Source organism: Lycium barbarum, chromosome 1 (genome assembly GCF_019175385.1).
Source record: "Lycium barbarum isolate Lr01 chromosome 1, ASM1917538v2, whole genome shotgun sequence".
NCBI lineage: Eukaryota > Viridiplantae > Streptophyta > Magnoliopsida > Solanales > Solanaceae > Lycium > Lycium barbarum.
The window spans coordinates 30,174,096-30,192,336 of NC_083337.1; the positions used below are offsets into that span (position 1 = coordinate 30,174,096).

At 35.2% G+C, this 18,241-nt stretch overlaps 2 long non-coding RNA genes across 46 annotated transcripts; one reads left to right on the top strand and one right to left on the bottom strand.

The window, feature by feature from the left end:
• The first annotated feature begins 1,847 nt into the window (after window positions 1-1,847).
• On the top strand, window positions 1,848-8,620 carry LOC132633733 (uncharacterized). Of its 45 annotated transcripts, none has more exons than XR_009579897.1 (11): window positions 2,105-2,119; window positions 2,733-2,794; window positions 3,205-3,253; window positions 3,777-3,861; window positions 3,967-4,065; window positions 4,216-4,647; window positions 4,934-5,074; window positions 5,592-5,792; window positions 6,499-7,491; window positions 7,593-7,663; window positions 8,216-8,620. It is a non-coding gene; the product is annotated as an uncharacterized LOC132633733 (long non-coding RNA). The 45 variants fall into 45 exon arrangements; XR_009579879.1 differs by lacking the exon at window positions 2,105-2,119 and adding an exon at window positions 2,126-2,468; XR_009579786.1 differs by lacking the exon at window positions 2,105-2,119 and adding an exon at window positions 2,126-2,468 and having other exon boundaries at window positions 2,733-2,759; window positions 3,205-3,406.
• Window positions 8,621-8,917: 297 nt separating this feature from the next.
• Window positions 8,918-11,751, bottom strand: LOC132633891 (uncharacterized). The gene is made up of 2 exons (XR_009579917.1): window positions 11,546-11,751; window positions 8,918-10,491 (listed from the first exon to the last, which is right to left on the bottom strand). It is a non-coding gene; the product is annotated as an uncharacterized LOC132633891 (long non-coding RNA).
• Between the last annotated feature and the right edge of the window lie 6,490 nt (window positions 11,752-18,241).

Here is an 18,241-nt window from a genome sequence, read left to right on the forward strand (position 1 = left end):
TTATTATACATTTTAACCACCAACGAAATTTAGTTGTTCAAGTTTGTAGGTTCAGACAATATCTAATCATCTATAGTTGAACAAAGAGTCATTCGAATAGACTGACTATTCATCTATTTCAGCTTGTACTTTCCAACAAAAAATTTTGTTACTCATTACATTGCAGTTTTAAATTGATTCATACCGTATATATTACTTGAGGTACACGTGCAACGCACGTGTCCGAGGACTAATACTAAGAGGTACCAAGAAAATTTGCATAAACCAACTTATTCCCTCTCTGTTTTGCCTTTTCTTCTCTTCTACTTAGATCTAAATTTTTCCACCATTTTAAGTCTTCTTGTATGTCAAATTAATTTTCTCTTAGGACAGGCAAATTACCTTAGTGCTTGTCATTGTATTCTCAGTTTGCCTGGCTATATCAAATAACTTTATTTGTTCTCTTTGTTTGTTTTGGGCCTTCAATGAGCATCAATTGAAGCCATGACCTTATTCTTCTATTGATGTTTTCTTTCATTTCTTCATATTAATTAAACATGTGTTTCAAGCACTATGCAAGAGATTTTTCTGCAAAGTTATTTTGGAAGATTACTCTCTTCAATTAGAAGAGAAAGCCGGACTCAGATCTTGCAAAAATATTAATGCTGCCTAATTGGGCCATGCTTCTAGAATAGAAAAATACTAAATTGTATCAGCGACGCTCTGTAGAAATTAGAACTTGGTATTTTTGCTTGTTCAGCACTTAATGCTATGCGGCCCATTTGTTTAATATCCTGTCCTCAGTTCTTGACGAAGAGTGATATTTCAAAAAGAATGTTTCTGGTTGTTTCATATCGACCCCTCAAAGTTAAAAGTTCTAATGCTGTATTCAGGACCTGTCGTCTAGTATACTATTCCATGATGCCTATTCAGTCTCTTTTATTCGCTTAATCTTCTTCTGTTGTTACTTCCTTTTTTATATTTCTTCAAAACCTTCTTATTCAAAGGAGTTTAGAACTAAACTATTTTTGACACGGAAGACAAAGAAGTGTGATAAAAATGAGGCTTTATAAAACGAATATTCATCAAGTTTACTAGTTTTTGATTTGTTCTAGTGAGTAAGAATGGTTGGGGAAAGTGAGGAGCATGTTCTTGGATCATTGGGACCTTGCTCAGTTATTTCTGTGCTCCAATATTATCCTCTTTATTTCCAGCAATGAATTTTGTGTTTCAACCTCCCTGTTTTCAGTAATGAATTTGAACATCTTTTTAAGAAGGTGGGATTTCCTGACATAATTGCTTATCTGAGATAAATTCTCTCAAATAAAGGATGATTGTCTTGGTCATGTAAGAATAATGAACTAAGAAACAAAGTTGTTGCCCGACATGATCTCCTCTAGCATGCTTCCCATATACTTGGTTAGAGGGATACCCTGCATCTCTCTGCTGTCTATAGATGAACAAATTTTGTGTTGACTGCTTTTTCAAATTGAATTGTATGGTATAAAATTGCAATGTGAAGATATGGGGAGCATGTTCTTTTCTCGTTGTAAGTTTGTTACCACAAAATGAAGAAATTACAGACCTATACAAAGTCGATCTATCTGATCACCCTATCAGCAGTTTTCAACTCCTTTTATGTGATTATATGCAGAGAGAGGAAAAGAAACGAGAGTGAGTTAGTCTTCAGAGACCTCAAATGAAACACAAGGTACGTGGAGGGAGTATGGTATTATCTTGTTTCTACTTTGCAACTTTTATGCTTCTAATACCCTACCTGCAGAAGTGATAATGCTATTTGACAGTCCACAATTAACACTTTTTTTTTTTTTTTGCGTCACAACAGGAGGCAGCATTCTATGAGTTTGCCTGCTCTTTATTTAATATGAGGCACTGATATGCAAAGATATACACGAAACTAATACTTGCAACACGATGATATCTTTTGCTCTTCCATTATCTAGTTTCTACTATTAATAAGTGAAGCTTTTCGTCGTCCATATGCTATTTCCGTAAATAATAGCAAAAATGAGGGCAAAGTTTCTTTCTAACCTTCTTACATCTCCACCTAAATTCTGGCTTCTTTGTAGAAAAAAGAATATCTTTCTTTACTTCTTCTTGCACCTTTCTGGTTGCTCTGGTAAGTTCTTCTCTTCTTCTTCCTTTTTGCTCACTGTTTTCTTCTTGTTTCTTTTTATTTGTGTTATTTACCTGGGTGTTCTATTTGGGTTTCATCGATGGCTTTTCAGTTTTTTCGCTACAGAGAATTAGTGAAATGGATAGCTTCTTTGTGTTTACTCTGCTATTTCAACCACGCATGTGTTATTTTCAGTTTCTTCACTACAGAGGAACATCAAATGAGCCTGAACATTACAAATCGTCATGTGTGTGGATGTTGTTTGGCGGACACCCATTTCCATTTCTTGTGAATTCAGCTCATACAAAGCATCAAGGGGAAATTGAAATTACTTATTTATTTATTCATTTTGGTTAGTAAACTGTAAACCCGTGAATTTTTTTTCTAGAAGACACCAATAGTGCTTACCTCTTTTCGTTCTCTGGCTCCCAAAGATGTACCATTTGTTGTTGATTTCTTGTTAAGTAATTATAATCTTTTGGGTCAAGTGTCAACCCGTTTACATCTTTTCCACTATTCATGATTTGTGGATTTTAATTTCTCAGTACATGACATTACTGAATATTTATGATTTATATAGTTGGAATATAACAGTTGCAAAATTTTGATTTCACAGGGTTTCTAAAAGTGGAAATTGCTCAAGGTGCGGAAAAGGGGACAATTCTTCCATTATAAGACGTTATTTTTGTACTTTTTTGTTCTGATGTTATATGTTTAGCTATAATGTTATCTACTGAGTTGTGCTCCTTTGTTTCTTTATTTCTTTTATTATGGGAATTTGATGGATTTTTGTTAGCTTTTCTATTCTTTACATCCTTTTTTTGGCTGGATTTTATTACATGCATCTTAGTATCTGCACCTGCTTAGACATGCATGCTCAGAAATATATATCTAGGGCCTTGGTCCGAGTATATTCTTGTGACTTTGTGTGTTAAGCTAACATTTTGAGGGTGAATTTTTGTGATGGCCTTGTTTGTAACAAATGTTGAGCATAGTTATGATAGTAAGAGAAAAAATTTCTTTACCAATCAACCTAAATGATTGTTTTGTGCTACATTACTAAGTTATGGTTTCTTTGAATGGTGCAGAAGAGCACATCTTGAATTAAAGAGAACGGGAGATGAAGTTATTGAACTGGTAATTCTATTGGCTATAATGAATTATTCAATTGTAGGGAAGTACAACAATGACTAAAGAATTATGTTGCTGAAAGCTGCATTAGGAGTTCACAACCTCGAATTTTGAAGATGGTTTCCAGAAAAGACCAATATGGTGATGAATTGCAGATAGGTATATATACTCATTCTATATCTTAGTAAACTGTAGGGGTAAAGTCTGCGTACACTTTATCCTCCCCAGACCCCATATTGTGGGATTGCACTGGGTACGTTGGTTGGTTGGTTATATCTTAGTAAATTGATTTCTCAATCTGCTGACCTGCTTCTGTAATGAACTACTTCATTACAAAAGAAAAAGAAATACGTATAAATACATCACTTGATTTGTTCACAATTATTAGCTTTTAGACATTTATACAAAAATCAGAAGATTTTGCAATTTTACAATAGGTTGTAGGTGTACATTTCTTTCTTGAAATGTTGCCTATGTTGTATGAACTGTGGTGAGCCCTTTTTTACAACCTACTCTTATCCTGGTGCAGGGATTTGCTTTTATGGAATCAATTTTTTTTTTTTTTTGGAGTCATGAATTTCCTGCGCTAAACCTGAACATTCAATCAAGTTGAGGTATAAACTAAACTACTGAATCTAAGTAATAATTCTAGATAAACGAAGCATGATGCTGTCATATATTTGAGTAACTAGATGGTTAACGTCCTCTTAATCTTATAGCTGGTTATCGAGATGTCGACATAGATTTCAGTAGTTGAAACAAATGCTATGAGATTATGGCCTATTTTCCCTTTCCACTTAATAACCTTCTTGTGAAAGGTAAAGTGTGCTTATATCCTAAACTAAATGGTTTAAGCAAAGAATTTAAAAAGGTACTTTCCCTCCTTCATTTTATATGTTGTCATAATGGCGACAACATATAAATTTGTGATTACTATCTGAAGTAAGTGCTGCCTTCACCAATCTTAGATGCAATATGGTGAATGTTGAAGTGACGAAAGCTATATCACAAGTTACTGATGAGAAAACAAATGGGGTTACAACTGTGGACCTTGAAAAGTTGGTTAAGATCAAGCAACTTTTATGCAGTGTTCTTAGAGGCGGTAAAAATCAAGAGCTGTCGTGCAGTGCTGTATCATGGGGCCACTTAGACTGAGAGAAGGCTTAACCATCTGATTTTTGTATACACGGAATATTAACATGCCACAGTGAAGAGTCAGACGATGAAGAAAGGCCAAATATGTTGTTAAATGGCATGACAATGACTACTCAGTAGTGATAATTCGATGCAAGGGTAGCCTAAATGGCTAAAACTTCTATGTATGATCTAAACTCTGGGAGATGTGCAGCATGTTGGTTTTCCATGGTAACATCGATGTTGAAGGGCCAGAAGATTAAGAGGTACTATGTTTTTTGTGTTTCAGAAATTTTACATTGTTTGTGGCTTTACATCTAACTTGAACTTGTTCTATATATATATATATATATATATATATATATATATATATAGACTTTATGATAAACTTTGTTACGTTCAGGGAATACTACATAAGGCATCTAACTTGAACTTGTTTTCTCTCTCTCTCTCTCTCTCTCTCTCTCTCTCTCTATATATATATATATATATATATATATATATATATATATATATATATTTAGACTTTATGATAAACTTTGTTACGTTCAGGGAATACTACATAAGGCATCTTGGTGGATCACCTGCAAAATCAAGATGCAGGAAAACAAGCAGTGTTTCAATGTCTTGAAGCAGCTATAGCAAGAAGCATATCCAAGATTAGCACTTTGATTTACCTTTTTCGACATCTAGGTACAATTTTCCAGCTCTAGCTCACTCTTTCAAGTAATAGATATAAGTCTTGACAGTAAATAGTAGATGCAACAGGAAAAAAGAGAAGAGGGGACAAAAAAAGGATGGATGCACTGCTTTCAACCTTTTCTTTTTTATTTTATCTATTTTTATTAAATTCTGGTTCCAAGAGATTCTTATTCTTCTTCATATTTTCTTGGTTCAATTTGTACATGGATGTAGTTATTTGTTAAATTTCTCCTATCGAAGCACACTGAATAGCCATCAAGGAACAAAATAGTAGGTAACAAGAAGGGAAGAATTTCGATGCGACAAATTTGTTTGACGATGAACTTGAATCAACTGAACAAATCTTTTATCCAGTTGTTCCATAAAATAAACATTTATCATTCAGAAACTCCAAAGCAACATTGCTTACTTCCAGTAGAAAATTATTTTATGCATTATCTGTTGTCAATTCACTATGAATCAAAAGCTAAGTACTGACTCATTTCAAAATTACTACTCTTTTTACTAGATAATTAAATGGGAGTTGACGTGAGAGATGACTCATGAAGAAACAATTTAGCCATATATGGCTGGCTTTAGTGAGATGAACACCATCCCAGTTAACGTGTTGAGAAGGTCAGGACAAGAGCTTGCAGAAGGAGAACCCAAGTGTTGAATTCGTCAAAGTCAATATTCTCTCCATGTTGGTTTCAATTTCGCTTATACAGAGGTACGTAGTTTGTGATAACAGTGAGAGAGTAGTTGAATATGATCGCATTACTACTGTTGTACTATTATTAAACCAATAGGCTTATAAAACCTTTCCTTATCCAAAAAAAGAAAACCAATATGCTCATACTGGATTAAAATGGAATCCCCAAAAACCAGAGCTAGAGTGAATGTGGCAAATGAGTTATTTTAAGATATTTAAGCAGCAGTTGCAGCTATCAAATTAGCTTCTAATACCAATATGGTAAAAGGAATATGATATAAAAAATAAAAAATAAAAATTTGTGCACCTTCAAGCTCTTGCAGGAACTTCCCTTTAGAGTTTGCAGGACTTGTAACAATAACATTATTAGTTGTTAGCCAATAGAAGCCAATAATTATTTATTGTAAATTCTCTATGAATGGTTCTTCATTTGAACTTTCTAAGTTCCTTGCAATGAACAATAAAGTAGATTTTAAAATTGGTGTTTCAAGTTTTTATACTTTTTTCAAAATGCCCCACCAACCTTCATATGGCTGGCAGAGCATATGAATTTTCTTGATCTGAACTGTTTATAAAATATAGAAACAAAAGGAGTAGCTATTTATAACAAAGGTGATAACCAAAATATAAAGTAGATCATAACCTGTTATAACAAGATTATATATATATTTTCACGATACTTCATCAACTTAAAGGTGATTAATTTACTGTTTGGATGCAAGAGATTTCATGCCAGTATGCATCACGGAGCTTGGTACAGTGGCGGCTTATCTAGGAAGTTAGCTGAACGAGGAGTCAAGCTTCTGGGGTTTTCTTGTGACGATGGTCAGACTCACAAGAGTGGTTCAAGGTTTTGGATATTAAAAGTTTCTAGAAAGTGTTGAATGTCAAGACTTGACTCTGCATGTTATATCTAAGTTCATGTTAGCTTATCTGATTCCATGCGGAAATCAATTAAGCCATGTAGTTCACTTTTCACCTTCTTTCTTGATCAAAACATTCTTGTGAAACTTTTTCATGAAAAAGAATGAAACTATTTCCATTTGTTTAATTCTAAGTTTGTTAAAGTGTTTGTGGACGTTAGTCATACGCTTTTGAGTTGTTGAACAGATTTTCTCTAGAACTGTCCATTTGGATAATTTTTCTACTTCTATGACTTACATGTAGGTTATTTTGGTAGTGATTCATTCCGAAAATGACATTCTAAACAAAAGATTGAGATTCTATAAAGAAGAGGGAAAACTTTGGAGTTCCAAATGGATTCCATGAAGGCTATAGTGCAGCACCTTAAGGTTGATACTTCATTTTTACTTGGTCTTTTAGTACAATTAACCAAGACACTTATTAATGCTTCTGTCACCATGCACTACAGATTCCAAGAAATAAACTCATCGTGATTATATCTGTTTAGTTAGATAGATCAAGCGTTTGCTGATTTTATTTGTTTTAACTGAAAACAATGATATTCATGAAGCTACCAAGTTATCTGATGTAGCTGATAAGAAAGTGCCTTAGGAAATATTACCTGGACATGCTCAAAACCGAATTGGCATCATTCAGTACGGATGATTCTAATCTTCATGAAAGGTACTAAGCAACAACTTCTTCAATGGATTCTCAAGATTATTGCTGGAATTCCAGTTCCAAATGGCAGTTAAAAGTTGTTTATTTTGCTTCCCAATTGAGGTTGTCAAATTTTGCTGGAAATAGTTCTAAGGTATTGCTAATTAGCGTTTTCAGATTCCTTCCAATATTTTTTTTGGTACTGAAGTAGCTTGGAGCATATCCTTCCTGATAATCTTTTTTCTTCTCCCACAGATTAGCTGCAGACCAGCAGACTGTATTCTCCACTAATTCAGCTGAAGCTCATGTTATTTCCACATGCTAAGGTACTCAATTTCTACATGGTGTTGTATTTTCTGATCATGTTGATCTTATTAACAGAGAACAAAACTTTCCACACTCCAATGAAGGAAAAGTCTTGCCATTTTTCTTTAGAACTTTGAAAATCCTCCACTTGAACCAGCAAAATGTCTTTCTAAGACTATACATAATTTCAGTTGTAAGTTGAATTTGATATATATTTTGAAATATGATAAATTAGTCTTATTTTGGTAGTTTTTCTACAAATTATCTTCCACTAACTTCAACATAAGTTGTACTGTAAACTTATGATGAACAGGAGCATCTTGGTAGATTTTCCTTCGATTCAGAGCTTTCATATTCATATTTTTCTTATTTTAGTGACACGTGTTTAGCTTTTTGGGTTTGTGGGAGAAAAGTGAAAAACTGTCTTCACTTCCACTTTTATTACTGGCTCTTCTGCTCAACAAGATATGTATTTGATGGTAGTTGCTCTTTAAAAATTTTGGTAACCTTTTTTTTTTTATGCAGTATACATAGTATTATATTGAATTTTTCGTGGTTGAAACTTGTAACAGTTCCAATAAATAGGTGAGAAAGAGAGCTGATTAAAAAAAAATAGTGTTGGGACGATCTCAGGCAGCTAGCTTAAACATTGAGTAAAATGATAGATGTCAATCGGTGGAGGAATTGCTTGAACAGAGAATGAGGACATGTCAGTAACTGTTGAGCTTCTGTCACTGCCGGTACAATATTAAAATTGATGTCTTTTTTCTCATATGTTTTATAAGAAATTCATGAGTACATATCTTTTGTGTTAAAGATTGCAAGTCATTTATTTTAAACCAATGTGTTTATGCCACCTTTTGATTTTTGTATATTCACTGTTGAAAATGATGTGAGTCCGTAGTCACATCTAACTTCGGGAGAATTTCCTTGTGGGGATTGTGTTGTTAATTCAATTGCCACTACTGTTTTGTATACATGGCTTTAGTAACCTTGAGCTAAAGTCCTAATGGTTTTTGTTGGCTTCTCTGCATTGTCTGCATACGTCCCAATTTGCAGAGCTTTGAAATGGCTCTGCTAATAACTCTTCCCTTTCTTCTCCGGTGAACCAAACAGCTGATAACTCTTACTAGCCTCTGCCCAGGTCAGAAACCTCTCACTTTCTTCATAACTCAAAATTTGCAAATTTTTTGGTTAAAGAAATGGGAAATTGAGTATGCACATGTTCTGGGTTATAGTAGATTAACTCTCAATATAATTTGGAGATTCTGCACTTGATAAAGAGTTGATTACTAATTAATCTGGTATTGATGGTTTTTCTAATACAAATATTATGCATCTGCTTCTTCAGACCAATACCATCAAATACTACAACAAATAATGCACACAGCTATACCGGGCAGACGCCCGTGCCATGCATGGGCACGGGCCATCTAGTTAAACAATAAGCATGTCATAAGTTTCTACCACAAACTAGGAAGTAACCAGGTTGGGCAAATATACCTAAAGGAAGTATCATTTCCTAAATGCATATATTCCATGTAATCATCTCTTAAGTTATACATTCCCAAGTGATTCCCCATAGATTTCCATCCGGGTGCCAACAACAAGTCCACATTGTCATCCACAAAGTAGATGCAGTTGCACTTTAGATGACCACGGGCAGGAACGGAAGTACAAATATAGGCGTCGATAAGTAGCACATTATTACCCAAGTCCTCCAGCATCGTCCACTTCCTTTCCGAGATATCAAATTTGTATGCTCTGAATCTACTTCCATAATAAAATAATATCAAGAGCCTGGCGCTAGTTGCGGACTGACAGGCGCGGAAAAGGGCGGGATGGCACACTCTCCCTCAACTGTTTTGGCGACGACCGCGGCGCCACAGAACTGCAAGAATTCATGGACCTTATCCTTGAATTGCCATAAGTCCTCGTATGCTTCCCATGTAGCCTCCTCGGGCGGCTGTCCCTTCCAATGGACAAGAAATTGAGCCTTCGAGTTGCCCCAACCTTTGCCTCGGACTAACTGATGGTCAATGATGGCTTCGATTTCTTTGTCTTTTGCTGCAGGAGTCTCAAAGATCCTGGCACGGCTGGCTTGTGCTCGACCCTTGTCTTCCTTGTCTTCCTTTCCGAGATATCAAATTTGTATGCTCTGAATCTACTTCCATAATAAAATAATATCAAGAGATCTCCTGATGATTCTGCCAAATATAGCCGCTGGCAAGATTTCTCTTGTTTGGGAGGAGGACTAATCTCCAACATCCATGGAGGATCAACTCCATTTGTGTCAAGAGAAAAGAGTGTTCCCACAAACGAAAGTGCCATAATTTGATCCTTGAAGCACACAACATCAACAAAACGAGCTAAAGATTGAACCAAAGACCACCTGTTATCTCCCAATCTAGTGAATGCCACATCATTATGACGGCCATAAATAATGAAAACCATATATCCATTTTGAATCTTGAAGAGTTTAGCTTTGTGAATAGCAGAAAACCAACAATCACCTTGGATGTTTAATGTGCTAATCGATGGAAGATTAGTGCAAACACGAGTAAAAGGGTTGACAAGGCGAACAATTTTGAGTTTCAGGCAATGTCAAGTTATGAAACTTAAACTTGCACATACTAACGAATTGTCGTATGGGCCCGTTGTTGGCTTGCTTTTCCCCAAGCATGAGCCATGGTAATTGAAGACTAGGATGCCAGTTATTGCTTTTATAGACTATCCTCCAGGAGCGGCATACTGAGGAAAATGAATGGAAATCTTCAACTGTGTTCAATTGGTTTGCGATTGATTCAATTAGGTCATATAGAAGTGCTGACCATCCCGCCATCATATACTGATTAGAAAATTATAATAAAACAAAGGCAATGAAATTGTCGTCAGCAATAGGTCTATATATAGCCAAGGTCAAACCAAAATGATTCTGTTTACATTGAAGTATATACCAAAATCTAGTTACAAAGCACAAACATTAATGGCACTAAAGAAGAACAGAATCTCATGAGTCATGAGCAATATGGTAGGAGTGTAAATACTTTTAAACCCGACCCAACAAATCAAACCAAACCTAATCAAACAAATCTTTTAGGGTTTTTTGTATTTTTAATAAAAGTGTAGGTTTTGTGTATTAAAAATGACCAGATTGACCAGACGGTGCAAGTAGAACGCATTTTGATAGTATGATTATATTAACAATAACTAACAAAACAGAAGCATTGGCACCCTAGACGTTAGTATGTCAAGGCACCATAGACAGGTAAATTTCTGGAAGTCATCTTGAAACATAAAAACAATATAATGAAAGAAAGCTCACATTTGGGACAGAGCTGCACCTATAATCATAATGAAAGACCCACTGTATTTCAAAATTGAAACTAAATTAAGGAGTTCAACAAACTTTCACCATCAAAAGGTTATTACTAAGACCAAATTAGAACCCAGCAGAAATAATTAGTCATTTGTGCATTCAAGGAAAAATGATACATAGATGAATGAAATAAGCCCAACAAAAGGAACCTCTAACAAAATTAAGTGTACTTATGACTATACATTTTGTCCCCTCTAAAACCCTCTTACATAGTCTAAATCATGGGGTGAAAAGAAAAGTATTGTTCTAATCATAAGAAAGAATGAACCAAACACCCCTTTACTCGTCATAAATATGAAATCAATCCAAGAATGACCCTTGATATAAAGACTAAACGTTTTCTCTAGGTCAATTTAAAAGAACAAGGTCACCCCTTTTCTAGAACTATAATAATAACCACAAGAACGGAACAAAATTCAACAACAGTTTGTAGCTGTTTGTTTATATCAATTTTAGTAATATACTCAGAAGATTAGAAAAGCAAAAACAAGAACAGAGAGGGAAGGAAAGTAGAGATAGATACCTGTGAAGCGGCAAATACTCGGCAGGAAGGAAAGTAAATTTGATGATCAATATGTATTTTCCATTTTCTTTTGTTATTTCTTTCACCTTTTTTAGTTTTTATACTACTCTCAGGGGTCGTTTGGTAGGCAGTCAAAATTATCTCGGAATTATAATTTCGGGATTAATTTATCCCATCTATTGATGGTATAAAATAATTCCAGTATAAGTGAGATAAGAGGGGATATCCCATCTCTTGGGATGAGATGCATTTTATATCTTGTTTGGTATAAGGTATAAATTTATCCCAGGATAAGTTTATACCTTCTACAAATATGGTACAAAAAATTAGTGCCGGGATATCCGAACTTATACCATGCACCAAATGACCCCTTACTGTTTTGGATTGTTTTATAAGCGGAATAATCCCGAGTTAACCGGGCTGTAACGCGGGAACTCGGGTTGAGCAGTCCATAAATCTATTTTCCTTTTTATTTTATTTTTGTGCAACTAAACAAAATATCATCCCTGAGGGGAGTTTATTCCGAGATAATGATAATGCAAACTAACTACATAATAATTAAAAAAAAAAATCTAATTTTGCGTAAAATACAAAGGTTATTTAGAGATTGACTTTAAATTATTGTTAAGTTTTGGGAAATAACACAAATACCCACAAAACACAAACTAATAAGACAGCCCTACCCCTTTACTTTTCTATCCCAAAACTAATTAGTCTTTCTACTAATTATATTATAGCTTTTGTAATTTTTATTTCTCTACTTCTTATCTTCTTTTCTTTCTTTTCTCCTTTTTTCTTTTTTCTCATGTTTTCTTTATTGTTTTCTCCTTTTTTGTTCATTTATTATTTTATTTTCAAATCATATTATTATTTATTTTCATTTTTCACCATAATCTGATTCCATATTTAATTCTACCTCCTTTCTTTTCATTTTTTTTTCTTTTAAAAAAAATTCTTCATTTCTTGTTCCTTTTTTAATTTCATTTAATCTCTTTTTGCTCTTTTTCTTTATTCTTCTTTTCAAATTGCGGGTGATTTTCATTCACTTTTTTCTCCTTTTCAATTTTTTTTTTTTCATAATCTAATTCTATACACCTTTTGGCTCCTTTATTTTTTTTTTTCTATATCAATAAAAAAGATAACTGATATAGTATATATTTTTAAAACAAACTTATTCTAGCATAAAGTATACCAAATCACTAGCACTTGAAGTATATAGTCACAATATACTATGATACCCACATGAAATGTGTCATATACTGACAGGATATAGTGTAAGACTGGTTCATTCCTTCAAAAGTACTCCTCAGTTCTCTATGATACCCACATACTAACAGGATATCATAGAGGACTGGTCATTCATTCCTTCAAGAAAAACACTCAATCCTCTATGATACCAAAACTGGTATAGATCACATACTGACAAGGTATCATAGATGGTAATTTCAATCATTGAAAACACTACACAGTTCTAAATGATGCTCACATGGTATATTGCATATACTAATAGGGCATCGTAAATGATTGATTCATTCCTTCAAAAGGAAACACTCTTCAGCCCTCTAGGATACCCACATGGTATATATCATTTATTGATAGGGTATCATGGAGGACTACTTCATGTTTTCAATAAAAATACAACTCATCCTCTACGATAGCCACCTGGCATATCATATACTGATGGGTTATCATAGAAGACTAGTTCATCCCTTCAAAAAATATTATTCCTTTATGATACCCACATGGTATATATCATATACTCACAAGTATCATGAAGATTGATTCATTCCTTCAAGAAAAACACTTAGTCCTCTATAATACCGACCTGGTATATCATATAATGATAAGGTATCACAGAGATTGACAGTTTACTCCATCAAGGAAAACACTCGGTCCTCTATTATACCACTCGGTATACCATATACTGACAAGGCGTTATAGAGGACTAACAGTTCATTCCTTCAAGAAAAAGCACTCAGTCCTCTATAATACCAACCTAATATGCTATATATTGACAAGGTATCATAGAGGACTGACAGTTCATTCCTTCAAGAAAAACACTCAGTCCTCTATGATACCAAACTGGTATATATCAGATAATGACAGCGTATCATAGATGACATATTCATTCCTTAAAAAGTAACATTATTCAATCCTCTATGATACCTACATGGTATATATGACATACTAACAGGGTATCATAGGAACTGGTTCATTCCTTAAACACTAAAAAAAAAAACTTCTCAATACTCTATGATACCCAGATTGTATATATCATATACTAATAGGATATCATAAAGAACTATTCTTTCCTTCAAAAAAAAAAATTCCTTTGTCTTTTATGATGCCCACATAGTAAAATTATATCATATACTGACATGCTATCGTAAAGGACAGGTTAACAAATAGAGTGTAAGCTTAACTTTGATATTGTTTTTCTATTATTTTTAGCAAATTAATTTTGTAAAAAAATTTACAAAAATAGAGTCATATTTTAAATAAGTTTTGTTTTCATTTGCAAGCGAGAAAAATTAGAAGAATATTTTTTTATTAATTTAGATTTTAATAAATAAGTTAGTGACTTTAGTATTTTCTTAATTATTTGTCATTGTAGTCTAATTATTTATTTTCTTATATTTTTATTTATATAAAAATAATTAGTTAATATTCTTATCTTTGTTTTTTATTTTAACTTTAAAAAGAAAAGAAAAAAACAAAAAAAAAGACAAAAGATAAAATAGGGAAAGAAACAAAAAGACTAAAAGCTAAAGTAAAATAGATAGCGAAAGAAGGAACGGTAGAATCACAATTGTGAGGGAACGCTTCCCCCAAAAATGAGCCTACACGGCGTAAATTTGGATGTAGTCAGACCACAATGTGGGTACGAACACCAGGTGGGAAATTAAAAAAATCACAATTGTGGGAGGTATATTGGGTAATAACTTAGTGTCAAATAGCTTTCGGTGTAATTAGTTTTAGTATGGCCAAATACGGGTAATTATTTTGGTGTTTATGGGTAGTTTGAGTACTTTTACCTTAAATTTTCGTGTACAACCTCATATATGACCGAAAATTATTGTTAATCTATCTCACATTCTGGCAAGAAAGATTTAATTTTTCTTGATCTACCTCTTCTTTGTAGACTAGATATCTATGCCCGTGCTGAGTAGGGGCCCAACATTACAATTTATATGTTTGAGATCTCGTAACAAAATAAGTTGAAGTATGATAATTTAGAGAGAACAATTTAACCTTGTAATACCGTAACTTTGAAAATAACGTGGCAGTAGATACGAAGCAAATTGAAACAAACATAATAGCTAATGGAAAACATTCTTGATGACTGCGTGGTTGCTTAACTCCCAGATCTGGGGTATAGAATCCAAATTACCAAGAAATAAGATTACTACAATTGATTTGGAGATTCTTCTCCAGTTTCTTCTAAACAAACTTACTATTGTTTTGACAAAAATAGATTAGCATAGACATTTTTTGCAGTTCAAGCCTGTTAGAGAGCCTGTTATGTTTGTCGAATAGGCGGGCAAGTCCAACTACAAAGAAAAGAGAAGGACGGTCCCGTCCCACGGGTAGGTGCTTAGCTGAAGGTGGAAGTCCAAAGTGTATTTCTTTTTCATCTTCAAGATCCAACCTTCAATGAAAAAATTGATAATAGTTTTGTGGGTCTGGCTAGCTATTACCACCGGTTCGTGAAGGGGGTTGCCTCTATTGCTTCTCATTTGACCCATTTGACTCAGAAAGAGGTACCGTTTCAGTGGTCCGACGAGTGTGAGGAGAGCTTTCAAAAGCTCAAGACCTTGTTGACGAAAGCCCTTATTCTAGCATTGCCCGTGAAGGGCAATAATTTTGTTATTTATTGTGATGCTTCACGCTCTGGTTTGAGTGCTGTTTTTATACAGAAAAAGAAGGTGATTTCTTACGCTTCTAGGCAGTTGAAAGTGCATGAGAAGAACTATCCTATTAATGACATAGAATTGGCAGCAGTGGTGTTCGCGCTGAAAATATGGAGGCACTATTTGTATGCTGTCCATTGTGAGGTTTACACTGATCATCGCAGCTTGCAGCATGTGTGCACTCAGAGGGATCTGAACTCTAGGTAGTAGAGATGGATGGAGTTGCTGAAGGATTATGACATCACCATTCTATATCATCCTGGTAAGGCAAATGTGTTGGCCGATGCATTGAGCAGGAAGTCAGCTAGTATGGGAAGTCTGACTCGTTTGATCTCTTCGGAGCGTCCGTTAGCCAGAGAGGTTCAAACTCTAGTTAACAGTTTTATGAGGCTGGATATTTCTAGTACGAGTAGAGTGTTGGCTTATGTTGAGGCTCGATCATCATTTCTGGAGCAGATTAAGGCTAAGCAATTTGAGGATGCTAAGTTATGTAAAATCTGTGACAAGGTGTTGCGTGGTGAGGCCAAAGAGGCCGTGATCGACGAAGAGGGGGTGTTATGGAATAAGGGGCGAGTTTACGTGCCATGTGTGGGTGATTTGATCAAGACTATTCTAGCAGAGGCTCACAGTTCGAGGTATTCCATTCATCCTGACGCTAGTAAGATGTGCCAAGACCTGAGGCAACATTACTTGTGGGCAAGGATGAAGCGTGACATAGTGGAGTTTGTTGCCCAATTTTTGAATTGCCAATAGGTGAAGTATGAACATCAAAAACCTGGGGCTACACTTCAAAGGATGCCCATTCCTGAGTGAAAGTGGGAAAGAATAACTATGGAATTCGTAGTTGGTCTTCTGAAGACGTTGCCAAAGTTTGATTCTATATGGGTTATTGTCGACAGGTTGACTATGTCTGCTCATTTTATTCCGATTCGGATAACTTATGATGCTAAGAAATTAGCGAAGATCTACATTCATGAGGTTGTTAGACTACATGGGGTTCCTACTTCCATCGTGTCTGGTAGGGGCACAACATTTACATCTCGATTTTGGAAGTAGCTGCATGAGGAATTGGGTACTAGGTTGGACCTTAGTATAACTTTCCACCCTTAGACTGACGGGCAATCCGAGCGGACTATTCAGGTTCATGAGGATATTCTTCGGGCTTGTGTGATAGATTTTGGTGGTCACTGCGATCAGTTCTTACCATTGGTAGAGTTCACATATAATAATAGCTACCACTCGAGCATCGACATGGCTCCATTTGAGGCGTTGTATGGGAGGAGGTGCAGGTCTTCTATTTACTGGTTCTATGCGTTTGAGGAGAGAGGTTGGAGTACGGACCTTCTGAGAGAGTCCTTAGAGAAAGTAAAGGTGATTCAGGTCCGAGATCTTGAGTTTATGGAGGGAGAGCAAGTTCTGTTGAAAGTTTCACCCATGAAGGGTGTGATAAGGTTTGGGAAGAGCGGCAAGCTTAGCCTGAGATTCATTGGGCCATTTGATATTCTCAAGCATGTGGAAGAGGTAGAGTATGAGTTGGCTTTACATCTAGGCTTATCAGGCATCCATCTGGTATTTCACGTTTCGATACTGAAGAAGTATCATGGCGATGGTTCGTACATAATCAGCTGGGATTCGGTTCTACTAGATGAGAACATGACTTGCGAGGAAGAGCCTATTGCTATCTTAGATAGAGACGTTCGCAAGTTGAGGTCGAAGGAAATAGCCTCTGTGAAAGTTCAGTGGAAAAATTGCCCAGTTGAGGAAGCTACTTGGAAAACAAAATCAGATATGCTTAGCAAGTATCCTCAGCTTTTCACCGAGACAGGTACCTTTTCCTAGATTCCTCATCCCAGTCTGTTCGGGGACGAACGATGTTTGAATTGGTATATGATGTAATAACCCTCCTGGTAGTTATGGAAAATCTAAGATCACCTTGTTGATGTGCCGCGTAATTTCGGTAGATGTGACGCTTTTAGCGAAGAGTTCTTACTTGTTTTCAAGCAAGCTGGAGTGGTTTTTATGTGGTTTTTGTTGTATTTTAGGTATTAAGTGTTTTGATGGCAAAAGTCGGAGAAGTTGTGAACATGCGGAAAGAAGTGGAGAAAATAACAAGTCACTAAAAAAGGCAGGTCGATGGACCAATTAGACGGACCGCGGAACTTTCTGCGGAACATCAAACGTACCGCAGACTTTTCACATAAAGCAGTTCACTGAAGAGAAATCCTGCAGATCCATTATACGGACCGCAAAATATTTGACGGTCCGTCAAAGCGGTAGCGTAGAAAGTTGCAGAAGATTGTTTAACGGTTGAAGGGCAGAGATTTGACGGAGCGCAAAATGTTTAACGGTCCGCAAAATGAGCCCGGCGAGCAGTTTTGTCTTTTTACTTCTCACAACTTAGACTCTTATAAATACCTGATATAGGTTTCTTGTAGGTCACAATTCACCAGATTTCATTTTTATTTCATTAGCATTGAATACTCATAGTTTTTGAAGTCTTTTGGGATTACAAACAATTGCAATTATTTTCTCTTCAATTCCAATCAATCATTCGTAAGCATTGTGATCTCAATTATTTATTATTGTTCTTCTTCTTCTTCTTCTTCTTCTTCTTCTTCTTCTTCTTTGAGTAGATAAATTTCTTTACTAAGGTTGTGAACCCAAGGATGGGTGTTTTGTGATTGGGATTTTGTGATTGATATACGCATAATGGATTATTAGGGTTTATTTGTTCTTAGTTTTCATCATATAGTTAGTGGCTGTAAACATTAGCTAACGCCATAAA